Source organism: Cryptotermes secundus, unplaced genomic scaffold, assembly GCF_002891405.2.
Source record: "Cryptotermes secundus unplaced genomic scaffold, Csec_1.0 scaffold320, whole genome shotgun sequence".
NCBI classification, from domain to species: Eukaryota; Metazoa; Arthropoda; class Insecta; order Blattodea; family Kalotermitidae; genus Cryptotermes; species Cryptotermes secundus.
Genome location: NW_019731221.1, coordinates 30,868 through 54,082, shown reverse-complemented (window position 1 = coordinate 54,082; position 23,215 = coordinate 30,868). Strand labels below are relative to the sequence as shown.

Below are 23,215 nucleotides of genomic sequence, written 5' to 3'. Positions count from 1 at the left end.
TTCTAGATCTTACACATTCGGTAGAACTCCTTGGGCGGGTGATCAGCTCGTCGCAAGGCCTCTACCTGTGCACAAACACAGGAAAACGCACACACAATACACAAACATTCATGCCCTGAGTGGGATTCGAACCCACGATCCCAGTTTACAAGCGAGCGAAGACAGTGTTTGTAGCATAGCCCCTCAACCAACTACTCTACTGCAAGAAAAAAAAAGTAATTCATATCGCATCTTGGTTTTTTCTCGTCATGATTAAGCTACACCTTGCGTTGCTACAGTTACAAGGCCTGCAGATTTATGACGGTTATAAAACTTATGAGGTGAAAATTCATAAATTCCAAGTATTGCAAGAAATGTATTACATTTATGTTATTTATCTAAGATACAAACACAGAGTTGGGCTTCAGATGCAATGACCTACGAATAGTAGTTCCTCCTGATTTTGTTTTCTATAAAAAAATGTCACTTTCTTAAGAATAGTTTTATCTTTTGAGATATAACGCGCTGTAGTCTGTTGAAAATCAACCTACGTTTCTAAGAAAACCAAGCAAGAAACCACCATGAAGCGGGCAGCATTGCTTCTGTGATTCTGTATTTCCTGTTTCCTACGCAACACGCAAAACACTCTCAACATTAAGCGCGGCTGCTAAAGTAAGGTGCAAATGTTGTGGTGTATTTTCCGGATGTGATTTCAAACCTCATTTTCATCCTTTTCATTAATTATATAAATAAAGTTTCATTTCTTAATTTAACTTTATTCCTTCTTCAAAGTTTTAGTTGCCTACTGTAAACTGTGTTATAAAGAGGAATGCAGTATTGTCCAGGTTGAAGAACTGGTTCCTCTGCTTTATCTACTTACAATGAAATGTCCAGTGTCCCCTCTGTACACCAATTGACCGTACGATTTGCTGGATCGTAAAACTAGTTTTAAGGTAAGATCAGTGGTTGGAAGGGGTTATGCATGAGGAATTATATAAATGGAAACAAGTTCTCACCAAAACTGGCCTAACTGGACACCACATTATCCTCAACCATTGTACCCACACCCTTTCTAGGCCTACTAACTTCACTGCTTGATTCTATAAAACTTTTCTTTGTTGAAAGCTGTAAGGATAAAACTTGCAGTTATTACGGGCTTGTGACCAGTACAGATGTGTACGTCCTTCGTTTCGTCTGGTGCCAGTTGTGAATATCGTCTCCTCATTTTTCGGGTAAGACAGGTTTAAGGGTTATACTCTTAAGCCTCTATTTCAAGTTTCATTCTTCACTGATGTCGGCCGAACTGCGTTAGGCACAGAGGCTTCACGCTGCGACTGGGAAAGCAGGTTGGATATATTCACACATTTTATAAGGTTTCTGTGAGCCTAGTCAATAGATTATTCGTGCTGAAAGAAATTAACCAGTAGACTGTTACATTTCACGATATCTTTGCAATAGATCCTTGTATTAAAACAAAATGGCATATCTTTTTACCCTCAAGTTTCATCTTGGAAATAACTAAAGAGTTTTGCACAGACTGTTGCTCATATTTATACCAGTTTTATACACAATTTTGATTAAGAATGCTCCAATATATCTGATATTTTATATGAAACTAAAATCGAAATATGTAGATTTTCTCAAGGACATTCCAAAGAACTAAATACTTGTAGGCATAACAATATATGTACATCTATTTTGATCTGAGATATTTATTCAGAAGTTTTGGTCTTAATATTTAACGAAGTACAAAGAAAACTAATTTGTGAGTACTCACTGTTTTATCTATTGTATGACTCTTTGTAACAATTGGTTGACTTTCAGAATAAATTAGAATGAAATGTGTAAAATAATGCAGAATGTACTAGGGAACCAACAGTTATACCCTTCATGTATTTCTGAATTGTGTTCTATGGATATGTTAGTGTAACTGATTGGCTGTTTTCCAGTGTGTTAGGCACCGTCTCTCGTGTTCTTATTCTTCTACTGTGCTGAAATAAATGTTCAGCGAAAATAACCGAATGAAGCAAAAATCTTGAGATATTTCTCCAGTTCATTACATATTTGTCACTGTACCTAAAGTTGTTACATTTTCAGCCCGGTTACTTGTGCATTTTCTTTTCTGTCTCTGTGACGCAGGAATTCCAAAGATCATAGAAGGACTAACGTCTGACAAGAAAACCAAGACCTTGGGGGTAAGCGAACCCAAAATATAGTGCACCGTTAAATTATTCTTCTGTTTCTAGTTTCCATAGCTGAAACATTTTAAGCGTTTCAGCTCTTTTACCCACTCTCAGTACGAAGACAGGATATGCAAATTTCCCGCCTGTAGAAATTACCAATAATGTTTAAATATCAAAACTATATAATTTTAATATATTATATATTTAAATGTTACACTAATATATTTCTACATCTGTTGATTGCGTCAAATAGAAGCAGACTCAACAAAGACGTTCTTTCTGTCTCCACACACACAATATTCACCTTCGAATTTACTTCATGGTTTGCGACGAAATTTGATTTTGGTACCCTGCATTAAATTTTATGTAAAAAAAATTGTAGACAGTACTTAAAAAGCCAAATCGAAACATATCAATATTCTCAAAATCTGCCAATCGTGTATTCATAACTTTTAATAAAACAGTTCATATGATGTCCTATATTTAACTATTTGGAAGGAAACATATTTTATTCTTTCATTCAGAGTTTGTTATGCTTTATTAGCCTCTTACTAGAATCTAATGGCCTAATGCTCTACAGTACATGCACTAGAGCAATATGTTCATAGCAAAGACATGTATCTGCAATTAACGTCTACAGTATGTAAGATTTGAGGCTCCCAGAAGACTGCTTTCTTCAACGTCTACAGTATTTAGGAATGCCAAATTGCGAAGAACATATTCAGTAGTATAAAGTCAAGAAGACATTCATATATATATATAGTGACGACCAATATGGTGTCCAAATTAAGAATTATATGAGTTACATTTCTTATGGTCTGGATCGTTCTCCGAAAAAGACTGCATCCATGTCGAAAAATTATTATTTTTCCTGATAGGATTGTGGGCAGTAAATAGAACGCACTCAACGAGGTTATTAACATTAAGGAAGCTTAAATTAAAGCAATTTGCAAACGTCCTTACATGACAAAGATGTTGTATGTATACTGTCGTCTGAAGACTTCAGCACTGTTATTTGCCGATATGAAATATTAATCTCTCTACATACTGCTTTCAGGAACTTTAAATTAAGTACCTGTTAACACAAAATAGTATTTCGTTTCCCAGCATAAACAGAGGATCAAAATTTTATGTTTCTTGAAACCAATTTTCTTCCCTAGCTATGTACAGCTGGCAAGTCTAATACATCAATTACCGACGAACAGAGTTCTCAAGTCAACTAATTATAGTCAACTGTAAACTATCCCTTCCATGAATAAATATTTAATTATTCGCCATTAATTCTTCCCCTTTTGGTAGCGCCATAGCCATCTTTCTTCCGCGTCTCATTGCTTCAGGGGAAGAAGATGAAGAAGGCCTTCGAAGCACGAGATTGTTTAAGGGAGGGGCAATTCTAGAAAGGAAAGAAATTTCCTGTAAAAGAGAAGTCCAATATAGAAAGGGGTGGAAAGATGTGGAGGGAAAGCAGCTCCGCCCATTTGCGCGACGTCTTTCCTCTCCCCCACTTTCTCTACACCCTCCGCCGTCTGTGCTTGTGTAATTACCCCTAGCAAAATAAGGGCTGGTCCAAATATCTGAAAGAAGTAGTTGACATGGAAACTAACCACGAGTGTCAGGCTTACTTCAGTATGTAGTAGCCTAGATACGAAACATTTCTAAAATGGAAATGTATTAAAGAATTGTTGCTTAATATCTCACTGTATGAATTATAATATCATTATTTTTATTCCAGAAATGATAAGGAAATTTTTCTTGATTTTGGATAAGATCATTTCATTCATTCATCAGTAATCTATCAGACGACAGGTCCACAGTCTCTTCCAAAACAGTTTCTCCACTTAATGCGATCTTCTGTTTTTGGAAAGAAACTATCCAGGAAAAGTGATAATGTGGTAGTTTTTCCATTTGCTTTCCACATCGCAGTACAACAGCCGTTCAAACCACTCTGGTCACGCCTGTTGCTATACGAACTTGAACCATCTCGAGCATCATTTTCTCTGTGCTTCAAGTCGCCGCTGATGACGCTGCTTCCGGCATCAGTTTTCGGTGTCTCTCTTCGTCTGATGCCTACCCTTTGACCTGTCCAGCAAGGGAGGCCCTGCCAGTAGCTACGCTACCGCTGGTATAGCTCTCAGGGTCCTTGGCATACTCAAACACCCTCACCACGATAAGGTGGAGGGGGATAAGATAAGGATAAGAGGATAAGATCATATTCAGGTATTAAATTAGTTGTATATTTTATGCTGTAGTTTATCCAGGAATTTTTTGGAGGTATCATGAAAAGTGAGTTTATAAAGCTATATCAATACAAACATATACAAATTAATGTACTATTAATATAAATGTTGGTCCCTTAATATTAAATCCTTATTCTAAAACTAAATTTTGTTATAAAACCGTTCTTGTCATATCGGCCTTGTCCAGAGGAATTTGAAACAGTCAGCCCAATCCAGAGAAAAATTACGGTATTTTTCACATTAAATTTATTGGGTTCAAATCCTATCTAATATCTTCTTATGGCTACAGGCAGGAAACATTTACTTTTGTCACTACTAAAAGTTAGTATCATATCGGCATATATTATCTGCACATTAAGTTCTCCAGTTTCGGCATAGTGAGAAAGCCAGTGTGGATTTGTATTTTGTAACTTATAGCGAATTTCCTACAGAAATAGGCGTGTGATGGAAACCTTACGCAAATTACGTCAATATTTAGTCATTTATAGAAAGTTACACTAATAATCTCTTGATTTTTAAGACTAATTTTAGCGTTCTTAATTATTTATTCATTCTCCTTGCATTCCACTCCACACAATAAGGATTTCAGTCAAAATTCCAGTACAGGCCTAATTCTTAACAATCGAAAAAACTTCCATGCCACATATTGTCCTTGTTAGGGTAATGTATGAAGTAACATGTATGAAGAGCACGTCTAGGGTCTAAACATTCCTTGAAATATTTGGTACCACGTAAAAATAAGTTTTACACCCACACTCCCCATATATTTGAGTGGCATATTAAAAAACTGTCGGGGATGAAAGGCCCACAATTCTTGTCCGTATAACAATTGATCTGTGAAATGTAGGCAGTATACGTGTATATATATGTATATATGGTTTATTTTACAACCCTCCCCTCGTATATAGATTGTATATTGTATGCATGACTATTTATAACGTACATTAAATATCTCCTACTCAACAACTTCGGGATAATATTACGCTACCGAACACAAATAAGCATCCCTAAAATTAATTTTCGGCTTACTTTTCAACTAACAGACGTAACGCCTTTGGTACAATTTTTACTTTGGTTATCCCGGAAACTGCTCAATAAGATTTGTCGAATACGTAAATTCGATGGACTAGGCCAGGCAATACAAAATAGAGGAAGGGTCTGGCTGTAACACAGCTGCGTCCGTCAAATGAAGAAATGTGATGCAATTGTACGAACTAATTACGAAAATCAGACTAGGTTTGTGGTCATTATATTTAATTAAGATTACTGATAAATGAAGAATTCGGTCTTCTGGGATATAAAGTTTTGCTATCTGCTTTACGCTCAGCTATTTCTTTGTTTTACCCTTGAGTCCTGAAGAAGAAGGTGACATATCCCTCCGAAAGTTTCGTTGGCTTTCAATCGATTACACGACGGTATATTCCAGAAGACAGAACCCTTCTTAACCACTGATTTGAGAAGCTCAAGTCCTGCAAATTTTATAGTTATTGTCAAATTAAATGACGAATTAAAAACAGGAACATTTTTATTTTTCAGTTATGTTTTTTATAGTAGGTAGTTTGCGGAACAGAAGGCCACGTTGTCCAGTGATTAGTTGTAAGAGACAATTCAATGTGGATTTTAAAATTGCTAATTTAAGCTTTGATATACACTGTGTGTTAGTTAACCAGTGATTTTAGAATAAGGCTTTGTACCAGGATATGTACCAGTAGTCGGTTCTTGTGAACACGATAATAAACATTATAGTTTCGTGAATTATTAGGAACTTTTAAATAGCTGCGCAACTACTAGCTTCGTAGGAAAGACTCAGTTACATGGAATTGGTTAGTTAAATCATTAGTTATAGTCTACGTCATACTTCTTATTTTATAATTAACACTTAAATATACGGGTGTGAAGCAAGTCAATTTAATTTTTTATGTTCATTCCACCACAGATGATAAATTGCGTTTCATAGAAACTTTTCGTCATATAAAATAATGCGCGAAACCTGGAACTTTGACTCATCAGCGCCTGATGGTTCCCAGGGGAGAATGGGGGGAGGTCGCATGTTGCAGTATACGCTACGAGATATACACATACTGACTTTCATGCAGTCCCAGTGTCAATTCTAAAGGTACGGCCACACAGAGCGCTACGTACGCGACGCACGCTACGTACGCTATGTTCGCTATACGAACAGAAAGATATCTCCTTTTATTGCCAATCTGACCGGCCACACAGACTTCCGTACGCTACGTACGCTATGTACGCTATGTTCCCTATGTTCCCTGCGTCGCAGAGTGTGCACAGCTTTCGGAGCGTATGTAGCGTACGTAGCGAAGAAAGCGTAGGACTGTGTGACCGAACCTTAAATGGAATTAATCGCCAAAAACTTGTTTTAATATTTATATTAAGAATATATTTTAGCAATTTAATCAAAATCAAATTAGTGGCTTAGGATCTCAAACAATTTCCATGTGAACATAAATATGGTCTTAGGGATACGGACATAAACATATAAAGTCACTATAATAAGTTTTCTTTCCCTTTTCCTCTTGTAATAGAAATTGCCTACACAGATGGGAAATGATTTATAACTTACGACATTTAAGACAGTTCAGAAATTCAAGATGCTATTACAAAAAGAATTTCGTTTTATCTCTCTGCAAGAATAAATATGATTACTATTCTTTGCAACGGTGTCATTATTTAAAGTAACGCAAAACCTTTACTTGTAGACTTACTTTACTTTCCTTCTACGGTTCCTTATTTTTATTTAAAATTCATCTAAAATACCGAACATAAACCAGCTCTCTCTTGTTCTGGTACGAACATTAGCCGCCGGTTCCCAGTTTGGAGCTGTTACAATGCGATCACAAGCGCTACAGACCCCCCAAACACAATACTGTTGAAGTGCCACAGATATACTAACAGACATCGCCCACTGACAACTATCGATTGTAAACGTCACACGAACACATTTCAACACAGCTAGTCATGTATGGTAATAAGTAATAAGGATTTAAAGCTGTTTCATGCGATAATGCTTCTAATAATGGAATTTCTTCGCAAAAGTAATGTAACACATTCCTGATAGGCTTGTAATAACCCAGACAAAACACATCTCTCTATTATCCTATTGTTCCTGTCCAGAGAATACTAACAAGGGACTGAAGGGAAGAAATTACCTTCCATGAAACATATTTCGCCTTTTAACAGCTACGAAACATGAACATTATAAACTCAGTTTAATAGAAGACCTGCGGATTAATGCTGTACAGACCTCGGTCACTCAAACCGTGGGATCCTGGGTGCGAATTCCTCTCGAAGTACAGATATATGTTCTATCTGTATCCTACTTTCCTTATTTCGAAAAAATAAAAATAGGTTTATATAAAATGGATCTTAGATAAATAGGATGGGATGGTTTGGATTGATCTGGCTCAGGATAGGGAAGAGTGGAGGACCCTTGTAAACACGGTAATGAACCTTCGGGTTCTATAAAATGCTGGGAAATTCTTGAGTAACTGCAGATTTGGCTTTTCCTCAAGAAGGGCTGAGCTCCATAAGTAAGTAAGTACTGTTTTTCATTGCTAGTGGGGTGGGACTAAGTCCCCTGTACTGCGGCCACTTCTGGCCTATTGTACCAGCCCAAGATAATAGGCGAGGGTGATTGTGGAGCAATTGGCGGAATGAAGATTGGCAGGGGAAACCGAAGTACTAGGAGAAAACCTGCCCCAGCGCCATTTTGTCCACCACAAATCCCACTTGACCAGCCCCGGAAGCGACCCCGGGCCGCCGCAGTGAGAAGCCAGCGACTAACCGCTTGAGCTATGGCGCAGTCTAAGTAAGTAAGGTTTATAGCGGCCTCCGTAGTCTAGAGGTAACGTTCCCACCTCATGACTCGTAGTACGCGGGTTCAAATACCCGGCGGAGGTCGTCGAATTTTTAAGGGCGGAAAAATTCAGGGAACAAGTCCTCCGGGAGGGACTTTAAGCTGTGTGTCCCGTGTCGTAACTTTACGGCACGTAAAAGAACCTCATATCCCCAAAGGGGACCACTGAGCCAAATTCCAGGACGTTTCCCGCCCAACAATAGTCTCTAAGGCCTCTGATAGATGGGGGAAGCATTATAGACACCGCTAAGCAAGTGGCCGAACTCGCTTGCTCGGAGACTGGTAGAATATCATAGAGGGAAGCACAATAGATCAACCTGGTCGCGGTGCATGGGGAAACCCACCCTCTCTAAATAACTAACTAAGTAAGGTTTATGCGATCTCCATGCTGTCTCTGCGTATCCCACTTCCCCATCAATTCTGAATGCTCAAACCAATCTTTATGAAATTTGGTATCTACGTATATCATGGCATCTGAGCCCATATATACAGCTTACTTCATAAATCCCTCACATTAGTCTGTGTGTATCCCCTTATCGTTGCTAGACAACGGCTCGCTCAATACGTTATCGTGGCAATAAATACACGCGGAAAGAGAAGAATTGTTGAACTTGTCCTTTTATATGCAGTCCGCATCGCATCAGGGAAAATAGGCGGTCAGTTCTTCCCAGAATTTCTTTTTATTCTTTCTTGAGGTGTTGTTTTGTGTAAGCTGAACACCTGTTCTCGGAGTCGTGCTAAATGTCTAAAATGTTTTATTTTCAGAAATACTGCTGAATCGGTTTAGGCTTTAGGACCTAATCTAGCCATGGAAATATTAAGGTTGATAATTGGAATTATGCATGTTGTTGAGATTAATACGCTTCAAGGAGAGATGTAATACAGGAACATTATATTTATGTAACGACTTAATCATGAAAAGGACATCATATCATGTTTAGTATTTTGGAAACAAAATGTATGGGCTCAAAACTTTAAAAAAAAAAAAATCGGACGATGAAGGTAAATACTGCTAATTTATTGGTGTAGGAAGACAAGAGACTGCTAGGAACTACTGATAATATTCAAATGAATTAGTTACGGTAATCTAGAATTCTTCTTGACGAAAAATCCAACATTGGAGATTTCGAATTTGACAACTTCTTTAAACAGGCTACATTTTACACGTGAAAATATACAGTTTAAATTCGGTCCTTAAGGTAAATCCGTCACATAATCCGAATGAAACGAACTTACCCCGTTAAATAAATTTCCTATAACTCAAATGAGCCTCTCAAGCAGGCAAAAAATCCATCGAGTGTATCGGCCTAAAGCGAGAAATAGAGGATTTTTATTACGTTTTTTATCTTCACTTTGTGAGGCAGATGGGAGGGAGACAGCAGAAACGGGTTTTTTGAAAGTTTACTTTTTGCGGAATATGAAGCGTGAAACTTATCACTCCCCCCCCCCCACGGCAGCAGAAAAGGCTGCTATAAAGTAAATATTTTTTATGGAAGTAAAGATTTCTTTTGAAGAATATAGAATGATTTAACTGAGGAGCGGTTGCGAATAGAACGTCCAGAGAGATAGAGCTCACAGAATGAAGGGTGGCGGATGTCAGGTGGCTCTGAGGGAAGGGTGGGAGGGGATGCTGCTTGCAAAAGCAACATGGCTGTCTTCTTACTTTGCTAGCTCGGCATCTGAGAGATCCGCCCCAGAAAACGTGTGAAAGAGATGGAACTATACAAGCAAACCCATTAATGAATGTGTGTGTGAAAGAGAGGGAGAGGTACGAGAGCAAAAATGCAAAAGTGGCACATCACTGCTGAAGAAATCGATTTATATTGCCAGTTCACAAACAGTTATAAACAGATGTTTCACAACAACCATAGTATTGTGCAATATTACGTCATTTTCATAATGAAGGTCGAATTTAATAAATTTATTACAAGGGATATACGTAGGAAAAGCGTAGTAAGACTTCTGAAAAAAAAAGAACACTTTACGTCAGTCTTCGTGTATAAATGTGCCCCCTTCAAGTTTAAGCATTCTACTGTACAAACTCAATATTAGATGCGGTGGAGGGTTTAGGGAAGCAGTGGAGAAAAGAGGGTAGAGGGACAGAAAGAGCGCATGCTCAAATAAACTCTAGAAAACATGAAGCCCTGCCTTGTCGGTTTGCCTGCCTTCTAGGAGGAAACCGATCCCATCTCTGTCTTTCCCGTCTCTGTTGGCATCTCTTTCTCCGTCTCCCGAGAAACGAGAGCAGCTTTACTTTTCCTGCACCCCCTCCCACCTTTACTCTCTTTCACCAAGCAGAAGTCGCCATTATGGTGGCCTCAGCCTGAGGAAGAAAATTCAATACTATCTGGAAAAGTTAAGGTGGAAAGAAAAGTATTCGAACAAAAGAATAGGACGTTTTCGGCGCTTCCTGAAATGCACAACTTTTTAAACTCCCTGAGAGCTCTCTGTTACAAGCATGATCACAGAAACTTTTCAGAAATCTGATTTTGAAAACTACGTTTTTAAAATTTTGAATCAATATTCGGAAGTAAACTTACCAAATTTTTCCGTGCCATAGAGACTGTGGCATCAACATCGATGCAATTTAGAAGGGGGCAAGAATGGAAATACCCCACTCCCCTTAGAAGGTCTCAGAGAGGAAGGAATGTGTGATATTTGAGAAATGTTCAGAATAGGTTCTTCTGGGAAACGACACCGTTGATTCTGGTAAATAATTGGCCAGGAATGTGCCGATTCTATCTACAGGACATAGTTCTGTTAACTGACGCAGAGACAGTGCATGTAACCTTAGGCCCATAAGACGGAGATTAGTACAGAACTTCTCTAGATTCATTACACAGTTCCTTCTGTGGATTTCTGTCTTTATTTGTATTCTTACTAACGTGGAGAGCGCATATAAAAGCTAAGAGAAGACAACTAGAGCTCAAAACCAGAAATATGAATTGGCTAATCGACAAAAAATCGCAGCTATCTCTTGAAAACAAAATAATCATATACAAGACGATAATCAAACCAGTCTGGACCTACGGGATAGAGTTATGGGGATGCAGCAAATCTTCCAACACAAAAATTCTCCAAACGTTCCAATCCAAAACGCTAAGACAACTAGTTAATGCTCCCTGGTACTCATCAAACGCTACCTTACACAATGATCTAAGCATACCATATACCATACGTACACCTAACCCTTTTACTAATTACTCATTTATGAATATTGAGTAGATTGTAAAATAAAATAAACAATATAAAAAAATTTTATTCTTCGCACGATCTACATGAAATCCACAGATAATGGTGAAATCGTGACAGTCAGCTGCCAGCATCATCTGCATAATCATACAGCTGAATCGGATAAAATATATTATCGAGTGCCTAGGCTAAATTTGTAGTATAAACTTTCATCTCTACTAGTAAAATATGAGCTGGGATAGCTCAGTCTGTATAGCAACTAGATTCCAGAAAGGACGACCGAGAACCAAGGATCGATTATTAACCGGAATAAGAGATTTATCTGTACTCGACAGAGTTCACAATCTCCCAGAAACCCTCCCAGCCTCTTGTACACTCAATTTCATCTAGTGCCGAGGTTTAGAATGATGGAGCTAAACCTCCACTACCGCATGAATCTTCAGAGCGTTGTTCTTATGTAATTAAATACAAGAATAACTTTACGCTTTTCCAGTACAGTATCACGCCACTTCACTTTGAGGTCAAATCAAACTCGCCAATTTTTAAAAAGATTGTTCGTAATACAATACATTCGTACATATCATAAAACACAGAACTCGTTAACTCACTCATTGAGCTGAGCCCTTCTTGAGGAGCTGCCAAGTGTGCAACTACACAAGAACTTCCAAGCATTTTAAGTAACCCGAAGGTTCATTACCGTATTCACAAGAGCCCTCTACTGGTCCCTATCCTGAGCAAGATCAATCCAATCTATAACCTCCTATCTCTCTGAGATCTATTTTAATATTGCCCACTCATTTACGCCTTGGTCTTCCCATACTGACACAGAACTCGTTAAACTCCACAATATTTATTCGAAATATGTTTCAGACACCGAGCATATTTAATGAAATAGGAGTAAATATAATTCATAACTTGATGCTGTACAGGGTGCCATCTGCATCGATCATAGCTTTGCCCACAGCGGTATTTAAAATGATTATGCAGTGCAGTATACGTATAATCTAAGCAAGATGTGAGTGCCCCAGCCGTCAGAATAGTGTTATTGTGTTTGGCGGAAAGGAAGAACGAAATGTACAGTCTGACAATGAAAGTAATACAAGCTTGTTATACTATCATATATTTCATGACTGAAGACAGCTCTGATTTGATTCAACATTTCGAACCACAAATGAGATGAACCCTCCACCCCTTTTCCCAGCCTGCTCTGTTGAGTGTGCGTTTCCTTAGATGTAGTGTCCGCTGCACTTCCGGTCTTAAGGACATGCATTGACCCGTCTCCGAATCCCTCGTCGCTATTTTCTATTTCTATACTCACAAATGCGCTTTCGGTTGCTTCCTGCAGTGCCAGTATTGATTGTCAGTTGTTTTCACAACCTTCATGCGTTATTTTATTCAAACTTTGGAGTGTCATGTCTTTCGAAGCTGCAAAAGACCCGAAGTTGTATTTCTAACAACAGCTTCTTGTTTTTGTAAATTACATATTGTTTTTAGAAGATTTAAATCACAGTGGTACGAAGGCAAATTTTGTCTAGGTCCATGGTAGAAGTACTTGTATGATTATGTTGTTTTGCTGCTGCTAGTACTACCTCCAGAATATTTATTATTTCGACCATAAGCAATCATAACTTGGTTGATTATATACATCTGATTAGCTTTGCCAAAGAGACTGTGTTGAAGAACACTAAAGCAAATGACGGATACGTCAGAGTAAAACTTTTTCCTCTTTAAGGTTCATATTTCATATTTTCGCTTCGGGGCAATGACTCTTCCGGCCTGTATTTATTTGTTATTTCGTCAATAAAAGTATAAAGTTTCCCCATTTCTCAATTATCAAAATTACATAACCGTGTCTTCAATAAAAAGTAATAGGTTATGATGAATATATATCAACAGAATTACTTTTGAAGGGTCTCATATTCTGTGCTATAATGTCGTGTATTCCACTGGAAGTAAACCGACGTTGCGGAGATACATGTCACCTCAGTCTTCAGGGTCGAAGAATAAGCAAACTGCTTCAGGTTGGTTTCTTACTTGCCTTTTAATTCAACCACGAAGATGGATGCGAAATATTCCTCCTCAACGTCGGTTAACATCCATTTCATTAGATCGCATTATATCACAGAAGATAGAACATTTCATGACCACCGTTGCGAGAGCCTCAAATTCTACACAGAATCACCTTTCTTCGTAAAAGTTAGGAAATGCACGAACAGTGTTAACAATTCTATGGAGTGCCCTCACTTTCGTTTAAAGAAACGTTAAGCTTGCTGATAGAACTGTTGTTTACAACATAAAATGAGTGTTTCCCTCTGCAATTTTTGCGTCTCACTTATCTCACTTCGATAAATGTTTTGTAACTTACGTTTAAGATGCACACCAAAACCAATGTAAGTCCTCAAGTAAATTTTCCGCTGCTGATGTCAGAATTTAACCAAACTTGGGCTTTGTTGACAAATCCGAGCAAACCTCTCTAATATTAAACACAAAGAAAGTCTTCTCAACCTCAAGTTGTTCGTAATATTATACGGACGTCTAAAGAATAAGAGACGTTATTTTATTTTTTGCAAATATTATCTGTGAATGTTCCGAAAACTGCTGTAAAAGTTGTTGATTTCGTATTTAGATGAATCTCCAAAACCTTTCAGCGGCTTTTGAAACGTAATTTGTGTAACTAAGTGCAAATTACTAGAAGACAATTTCAAAGTTCGTAGAGAATAAATTGCCGAAAATTAGAAGTCAATAGCTAATATGTTTCACCTTCGTTTAAACCTGAATAGACACCCGCAAGCGCCAATTTCAGCATAATAATCTTTCTATAGCCTTCGATCATTATCAGTCGTTGCCTGGGGGATCAATTGAATCTATGGTAACTGGGATTCTATTAAGCTGGTACCTGAAATTATATCAACTTATTCTGTTTCAGTACTCAATAATTGCACTCAGCTTGAGTCAATATTACACTAATTAGCTGCGTATTAATATCTTGCGCTATTACCAAATAATTACACCAAACGATGGCCTCAATATTACGTAATGTAGCAAGGATGTAAAACGGATTACAGTGACAAGAATTTCGGAAATTACATATCGAACTGGAGAAGAACCGAATGGAAAGAAATAACCAGCAACACATTCTAAGCACATATATATCTTCATATTGGTCCTCTTTAATTACGCTATTTCAATGGCTTTAGTCTCCTTTATGGTCCTACAAATATATTGTCCCAGAAATTATTTTGTCTTGATATACCATACTGACGTCATATATTACTTTTAGCTTATTTTCTTTATTGAAGCTGGTTCGTGATGTTACCATGCTGTCTGTCTGCCTGTCTGCCTACGAACCTCCCCCTTATCAAATTTTGAGTGCCTCTACCAATATTCATAAACCTTGGTATGTATTTTTTTTATTGCTAGTGGGGTGGGACTAAGTCCCTTGTACTGCGGCCACTTCTGGCCTATTGTAACAGTCCCAGATGATAGGTGAGGGTGATTGTGGAGCAATTGGTAGAATGAAGATTGGCAGGGGAAACCGAAGTACTCGGAGAAACCTGCCCCAGCGCAACTTTGTCTACCACAAATCTCACTTGACCAGACCGGGGATCGACCCCGGGCCGTCGCTGGCTTCATATCACCCTCACCTTTCATCTTGGGCTGGTACAATAGGCCAGAAGAGGCCCTAACCTTGGTATGTATATCACAGAACCTGTGCATATTTCAACGACCTAAAGTAAGTAAAGTAAAGCTATCCCTGTAACAAGTCATGGAGGCCCGTTGGGTTTTGAGAGGTTGAGGTTCCAACATCTTCTAGACAATCTGCTCATAGATGGCGGTAAGGTTGTCAGCCTTAAGCGCCGACCTCCCTTTACCCCCTTGAAGATTCCAGGTACCCATTTCTGTTAGAGGCTAAGTCGACCCTAGGGCCATAGCGCGGCTGGAAGGATCAGGTAAATTGAAGAAATTCCCCTCATCGGGATTCGATCCCGCGACCTTCCGGCTTGTAGTATAGTGCCTCAACCAACTGCGCTACCGCGTGCCCCTCATCTCAACGTTGTACTTTGTCCCTCCCATCAGTCTGTGTGTCTGTGTATCCCCCTATCGTTGCTAGGGAACGGAATGGTAAATTTTCCCTTGTCGTTGTTAGGCAATGACTCAGTAGAAGTTCACCGCGGCAACGAACATATACGCAACAATAGAAGGATTATTTGACGCGAAACTTTCTATACTGTCCGTGTCGTATAATTGAAAGTAGGGGAATATTTCTCCACAGTATTTATCGGTATATATTGCATTTTATATTTAGTTATATATTCACCAAAAGAAACGGGTTCAGATGAGAATTTTATATTCTAGCGACATCTGTATTTTATGTTGCTTTTAAGTTTTTTGTACAGCAGGTCGTTTTTCATTATGAATCCCTTTATTGAAATTTTGTTTTATTTAGAAAGTAAATGTCAAGCCCCACACATCTCCATACTTTTCGTATTATGTCTCATTTCATGTAAGTTATGCGGAGATATTAAGAGGAAATTATGAAAATGTGTTTGCACTCACCGACTCCCAAAGCGTTTGTCACATGAAGCGGAGAGTTTGCTGGATGATTAACTCTGATGATCCGCCCATTTTATCTTGTCTATATGTTCATATATCACTCACAAATTCATTAAACTATATTATCCATCGTCATTTCAGCATAAATATAGCTCTATATAAAAAGTAGCAAAATTATTTTGAAACACACTGTGCCTAGAGGCAATTTTATTTCCTGTTCCCGCACGAATTAAATGAATTTTAAAATCGCATATATTTACTGATAATTTTAGTGTAAAACCGAAGTATTTCAACTGTATAAGTTCGCATTGCCACGCCAATAAATGTTTAATGTAAGCGAATCCAATATACAGCAATGCTATTTGTCCTTGTAGCGTACAGCGAGAGACTGAAAGAGCACAATATAATCAAGGTATGGGTTACCACTGACGACTGAAGACACAAATTCAACGTCTAGTTTTATACAGCTCGCTAAATGATATCAAGAAACAAAACTAAAGCTCTTTCTTTCGAATTACCTTCAGATCTGTGATACAACTGTTTCCTACTTAAACCAACTCGTCCTTCACGACGTGGGAGCATTCAACTGATCTTTCTGCAGAAAACAAATGAAACACGACACTCGCTTCGAGTAGGCTCATGCTTGCTGATATTAGTTCGAAAACAATGGCTACAAACCTCCTGATACAAGGTGATTTTATTTCATTTGCTTCGCTGTCGTTGTCTAACAACGGGTCTATATGCCATAATACATATATACAGAGAGATGGTATACCATAAACCAAGTTTTCTTATTGGGTGGGGTGCTCAAAGTAAGGAAATATCTCATTTCAAGAGATAATATTTGGAAGTCACAATAATATTTATGTACTTATGCTTCGTATATGAGAACGTAATAAAGAATGAAGTACATTAGAATTAAAGTTGGAAAGAAAATGAAGAAAGAATGAAATGAGGCTGACAGGGCGATGAAACAGAGAATGGCCGAAAATATAACGGAAGGAGGGTCCAAAGGCCGACAGATGTGACGCGGAACTGAAGTCAAGAAGAAGGCAATCATTTGTCAGCCCGAAATTTCTGTACATTATCTGTATTTAATCAGAAACCAGCCTCATTATACTATAAACATGCAAATCATTCACACACTACTCATATGTACCAACTTTCATTCTGCATAGAAGAGTGACATGAAACACTTATCCGTTCAAGTAGGTGGTTTAAATTGCATTTATATCTTGAAGGCAGTCATGTTCAGGTCCAGGCCACTAGAATACTAAACAGGTACTCATTGTTACCTTGCTGCTTGCTAGTTGTACATACATTGTGATGGTACACAGCGCGGGAAACATTAAGAGCGGGGAATACGTGAACGACATACCAGAGAAACAAATACAATGATTCTACGCAGCGGCGCTTTCAAGAGCAGGAGTTGCCCCAAGATTTCCCAAGCTCTGACTCTCTCTCTCTCATACCGAACTTATAGATTACACGTATAGATAATAGGTTCTCAAATCGTGAGGCGAGACCCACAACGGTATCTTAAATATACTGGTTTTATCCCGTTTTATTAGTGAGGATCCCACTGGATGCCCGTGAATATACAGGGCACTTGTTTTTCTTTTGTAAACTTTTGAGACGGGCATGCTCGTTATGTTCAGGATGTACTACTAATTACGTCGCATGAGCCCTGAGTGAAATTCACGCCCAACTTTACGGGATTCATTTGGAGAAAATGGGCAGGTTACATTTAGAAAATAACCTACAGTAACTAGATCATATTAATATAATAATACTACACATTAAGTAAGAGAGATGAAGTGATAGGAGGTTGGAGAAAACTGCATAATGAGGAGCCTCATATCTTGTACTCTTCTCCAAGTATAATTAGAATGATCAAGTCAAGGAAGGTGAAGTAAGCAGGGCTTGTAGCACGTAGGGGGGCGACGAGGAATGCTTGTAGGATATTGGCGGAAAGCCAGTAGGAAAGAGACCACTGGGAAGATCAGGTGTAGGTGGGTGGACAATATTAAAACTGATCTTAGAGAGATAGGATGGGATGGATTGGATTGATCTGGCTCAGGATAGGGACTAGTGGAAGGCTCTTGTGAACACAGTAATCAACCTTCGGGTTCCATGAAATGCTGGTAAATTCTTGAGTTGCTGCAGAATTGGCGGCTCCTCTAAAGGGCTCAGCTCTATGAGTAAGTAAGTAAGTTCCGTGAATACTTCATAAATATCAGCTTAATGGAAGAAGCGACGTGAATCGTATGTACATAGAAGGGCAAACATTTTAAATATTTTCATATTTGGATAGCTTAAAAAAAGAAAGGTGAAGCTATCCCTGTAACAGGCCGTGAAGGCCCATAGGGTTGTGAGACGTGGAGGCTCCCACATTATCTAGACAATCGGCTCACAGATGGCGGTGAGGTTGTCAGCCTTACACCGGCAGCCCAGCTGGAAAGTCTAGGTCAATTGAAAAAATCCAAGATCTCATCGAAAATCAAACCTTTGACCTGCCAGTTTGTAGCAAAGTACCTCAATCAGTTAAGCTATACGTGGCCCTATTTGCATGTTTTCAATCTTAAAAATGATAAGAATTTAAGGCCTTTAATAAATATTTTGTTAAACTTCTCTGAAAAAGAATTTTAATAATTATATATGCAGCTAAAAAGCTAAAGCTCTCAATGCGTCGGTTATAAGCATCACAGCCATGAGACGTGGCTTGGTAATTATCGCAAGTTCGTTGTCCAGGAGTAGGATTTTAATTGTACCCACACATGTACCAAGCTACTACATTTTTTTCCTGGTTTTTATCAGTCTTTCAAACAATTTCTGGGGTAGCGTCTTAAAATATATTTAACTGCTGAAAAGTGGATTTCCTTCAGATCCATCTCAAGTTATTCTCAGTTACAACGCCAACCTGAGATTCAGGCTGTATGTACAGGGCGCAGATGATAAAACAACTAAGAAATTCTTAAATAAGTTACGAAAATAAAATCTATTCTGAATTTCATTCGTAGTATGTTTCTTATAAACTATACGTCCATGCTCAGAATTACAAATGGGATTTTTAAAGAATATTCAAAGAAATACAAAACAGAAGCAAAAGACGTACTATCTGTATGTAGGCTTAAATAGAGGTATATTCTTCTAAAAACAGCTAGTCCGATTTCACTGAATATTCACCTTTTGATCGGGCGTAAATTTCCGGTCTAACAAAAGTTATTGTTAGATTTTTCAAGATGATTACTTGTAGGTTGTAAAACCATGCGTGTCAGAGGGACCGCGATGTTTCGGTGGAAAATATGACCTCCATATTGAGGGTCGAAGAGTAATCCAAGTGGCTAAGCTCAGCTGGTAAGGCCGCGCCATAACTCAAGAGGTTAGTCGCTGGCTTCCCACCGCGGCTGCCCGGGTTCGAGCCCGGGTCTGGTCAAGTGGGATTTGTGGTGGACAAAGTGGCGTTGGATAGGTTTCCCCGAGTACTTCGGTTTCCCCTGCCAATCTTCATTCCACCAAATTCTCCATCATCATAATCACTCGGGGCAGGTACAATAGGCCAATCAGTGGCCGCCGTGCAGAGTGGACCCAACTGGACTCCGTTCCCCACTAAGCGAATTAAAAAAAAATGCTCAGCTGATCTCCTGCTTCGGGTGTTTGGTTGTTCGGTTGATCCTGAAAATTAAGGCAATATATTTCTCCTAAATTTCGGACTCTCTCCAAACTACATCGAATTGCAAACCAGAAAACCACAGTTCGTAATTTTTTAAATACTTCAAGAATTCAATGGGTTTGCTAGGCGCAAGGAGGAGTCAATGAATATTTGAGTTACAAGAATCTTGTGTCTTAGCCGATAGACAACAGTCCCTTCTAAACATGACACAATTTAGCCAAGCTCAATCCTTCTAAACGTCTGCTCACTTTCCTTCATAATTTCCACCAATTCTTCATCTCAATTCTCTATCTATTCACCTTACTTCTCCAAAAGGAAAAAAGTAAAGCTATCCCTGTAACAGACCGTGAAGACCCATAGGGTTGTGAGAAGTTGAGGGTCCCACATTATCTAGACAATCGGCTCACAGATGGCGGTAAGTTTGTCAGCCTTAAGCGCCGGTCGCGCTTTACTCCACAGGAATAATATTTAATTAATTCCTGGTACTCATTTATGTTGCCGGTCACGGTAGCCGAGCGGTCTAAGGCATGTACTGTCTTCGTTCGCTTGGAAACCGGGATCGTGGGTTGGAATCCTACTCAGGGCATGGATGTTTAGTTTGTGTGTGTGCGTTTTTCTGTGTTTTTTATACAGGTAGAGACCTTGCGATGAGCTGATCACCCGCCCAAGGAGTCTTACCGAATGTGTAAGATCTAGAAAAGCCGAAGTGAACGGAAAAGTTAATGGAGGTAGGCCTAGGCCCACTGGGGCTGTAGTGCCAAGGAAAAAATAACTCATTTCTGTTGGAGGCTGAGTCGACCCCAGGGTCATAGTGCGGACGGAAGGAAAAGGTCAATTGAAAAAAATCCAATGACCTTATCGGGACTTGAACCCGCGACCTTCCAGCTTGTAGCATAGTGACTCAACCAGCTACGCTACCGCCCCCCCCCCCACCTTAGTTAGCTAAAATGCAAAAGTTCCCAATAGAATTTCTCGTTGACGTACCATTCCCTTATACATAGTGACATTTCTGTTTCGTTCAAGTCTTTCTTTCTTTCTCTGTCTCTAAAACTCATTTGTGCGCTACGAAGTTTTAAGTAACAGCCAGCGCCACAAGTGACGTTAGTTGGAAGCAGACAGACGCACACCGTCACAACTTTCAAGCAAACCGTTTAAGGATTAAATGTCATATAGCACTATTTGTAAATATTTATGTCGGTAAGCATGTAAGGCATACATGGCCTTGGACCGATCTAACTCTGGAACCGAGGGTTCGAAACACACTTGAGGCATTGATATTTGTCATCATTTATTTCTGTTCCTATAAGACGATATGTTTCTTGCGAATGCCTGATCCCCCACCTAAGGCGTGTCTCAATAAAGATTTCGGAAACATCTACGGTACAGGAGGCTAAGACTCACTCTTATATGATTTAAACACCAATAAGAGAAAGTAAATATTAAAAAATAATTGCCTGTTGGGCCCTCTTGTAAGATATTTCGTTGCAATCCACGATTTCACATCTTACTTTAAACACGTCAGCAGTTAAGCACTTAATTGCGTTCTAAATTATTGTTTTGTACTTCAACGAACAAACCTTCTTGAATAGTTCTTATTTCATAAGATAACCAAGAAATTTCCTGCTTTTATGTGGAACGCGGCACTTTAATACTATCGCCATAAACCTCAGCCTGTGGAACCTATTGTGGTCCAGTTAAATAAAATCAACTTCTTCACAATTTATTTGGGATCTAGTTTATTTTTATTTTACAGACTTTAAAAAAATGTCAAAGCAGGAAGTACCTAAAGCAAGTTTGTCATTTTATTGTAATTTGACAAGGCAGAAACAAGAGAAACACACAAAATCATGCTACTCCTTTAAGTCGTTTTTGCGCTACACTGGGTAAGACGTATACTGAAATTAGAGGAAGAGAGAGAGAGAATGTGAGTTTGGAAATCAAATTAACGATACGACCAGGAAGGAGAGAGGAGAGGGAATGACGGGAGAGTGTTTTTGCTCTCTTTCTCTGCACCTTGCCATTTGCAAGAGCCCAAACAAATTAAGTATATAATTAGGGAAACAGCCAGCGTTCCTAGGAGCGAGCAAGAGAACTAAGAGTTTCAATGCAATTGCTTACTGGGTAAGATACAATCAGACCCAATCCGGAGGAGAATTCTCTTAATAAAATTTATTTTTCTTGTTGTCCTGTGTGTAGCAGTTCCATGCGTTCTGCACAAATATGAATACCTTCCAGATTGTAAGATTGTTCTAGTGCAGTTCGAATTTATTTGATTTTGAAAACATAAAATTTTAACTCCAGGTAACTTGAAAGATTTTGATAATAAAAGGCAAACTTTCATATCTGCAAGTGGAATAATTCAGTGGCACTTCGGAAGTACGTGTTTAAAATAACACAAATTAACGGATAAATAAGTAATGAAACCCATAAATAAGCTATGGACAGTGGTTGACAGAGACAAAAAAAAATTAAAAAGCTGTAAGAATGAAAACAGGGCCTTTAGTTAAGCAAGAAAATTTTGAAAATGAATAAATAATTATAAAAATTTAAGAAAATCATAATCTCGGATAGGACGCCATGTGGTTTACTAGAGGTTTGCGACGTTTCGGAGGAATTTAATGCCTAAATTTTGATTTTTCGGAGAGTAAGTTAAGCAACTAGCAAAATGCAAGCAACAAGCTGAGCGGAGCAAGAATTAATTATTTAGTTTCCTCTCTATGGCTCTACAGCCCTTTGAACCTTGTCCGCTTTTTCAGTATCTTAATCTATACAAAGTCTGCAGGACTCCTTGGACGGGGGACCATCCCATCGCAAGGCCGCTACCTACACACAGAACAACACAAGCTGATAATAAACACACATAGACAACCACCCCTTGAGTGGGTTTCGAAATGACGGCCCCAGTGTTCGTGCGGACGAAAATGATTCATGTCAAAATTAGTAAAAGCCTTAAGGTGAAGAATAGAGATATTGATTATGAGCAACTGGCGGCTTCTGGAAGACTCAGCAAAATGGAATTTGTTAGTCAGTTAGGCATTTTAGTTCGCTAGACACTAGCATGCTACTTATTGAGGACATACGAAGGACCAAATGAGTGAAGACGGATGGAGTCCTGAACCTGCTGCGAGAAAAGCGAGACCAACGAGGCTATAAAAATTCGGTTTTCAATCCGGCACAAATATCTGACACGTGAAGGGGGGATGAAGAAAGAAAAGAGGATTCTCGAAGGATGAAGCCTATATTATAGAAGAAATCCACAAAAATGCCACTGATTGAGCCTTCATCGCATTTGTTAGGCGCCCATTATCTCGGAATAAATTCTCAGCTGCAATAGACATAATACACGTATCTCTTTATCTCAGCGGGGTCTCCCAGCCTCGTACCAACACTTTGCCCTGCAAAAGTCTGCCTGAGAATTGAGCTTGCTGTCCATATCTAGGAACAAATATTAAAGCAATACTGAGAAATATGTGCACATTTTATATACTTTCATAAGGTTCAATTGACCTAATCCTTCCAG

General features: G+C 38.8%; 1 long non-coding RNA gene across 1 annotated transcript in view; it reads right to left on the bottom strand.

Moving 5' to 3' along the window:
- Positions 1-16,496, bottom strand: part of LOC117282473 — a 216,120-nt gene extending 199,624 nt beyond the window's left edge. The window contains exon 1 of the long non-coding RNA XR_004513219.1: positions 16,026-16,496. This is a non-coding gene — a long non-coding RNA (uncharacterized LOC117282473). The remainder of the gene's footprint in view (positions 1-16,025) is intronic.
- Positions 16,497-23,215: the final 6,719 nt, after the last annotated feature.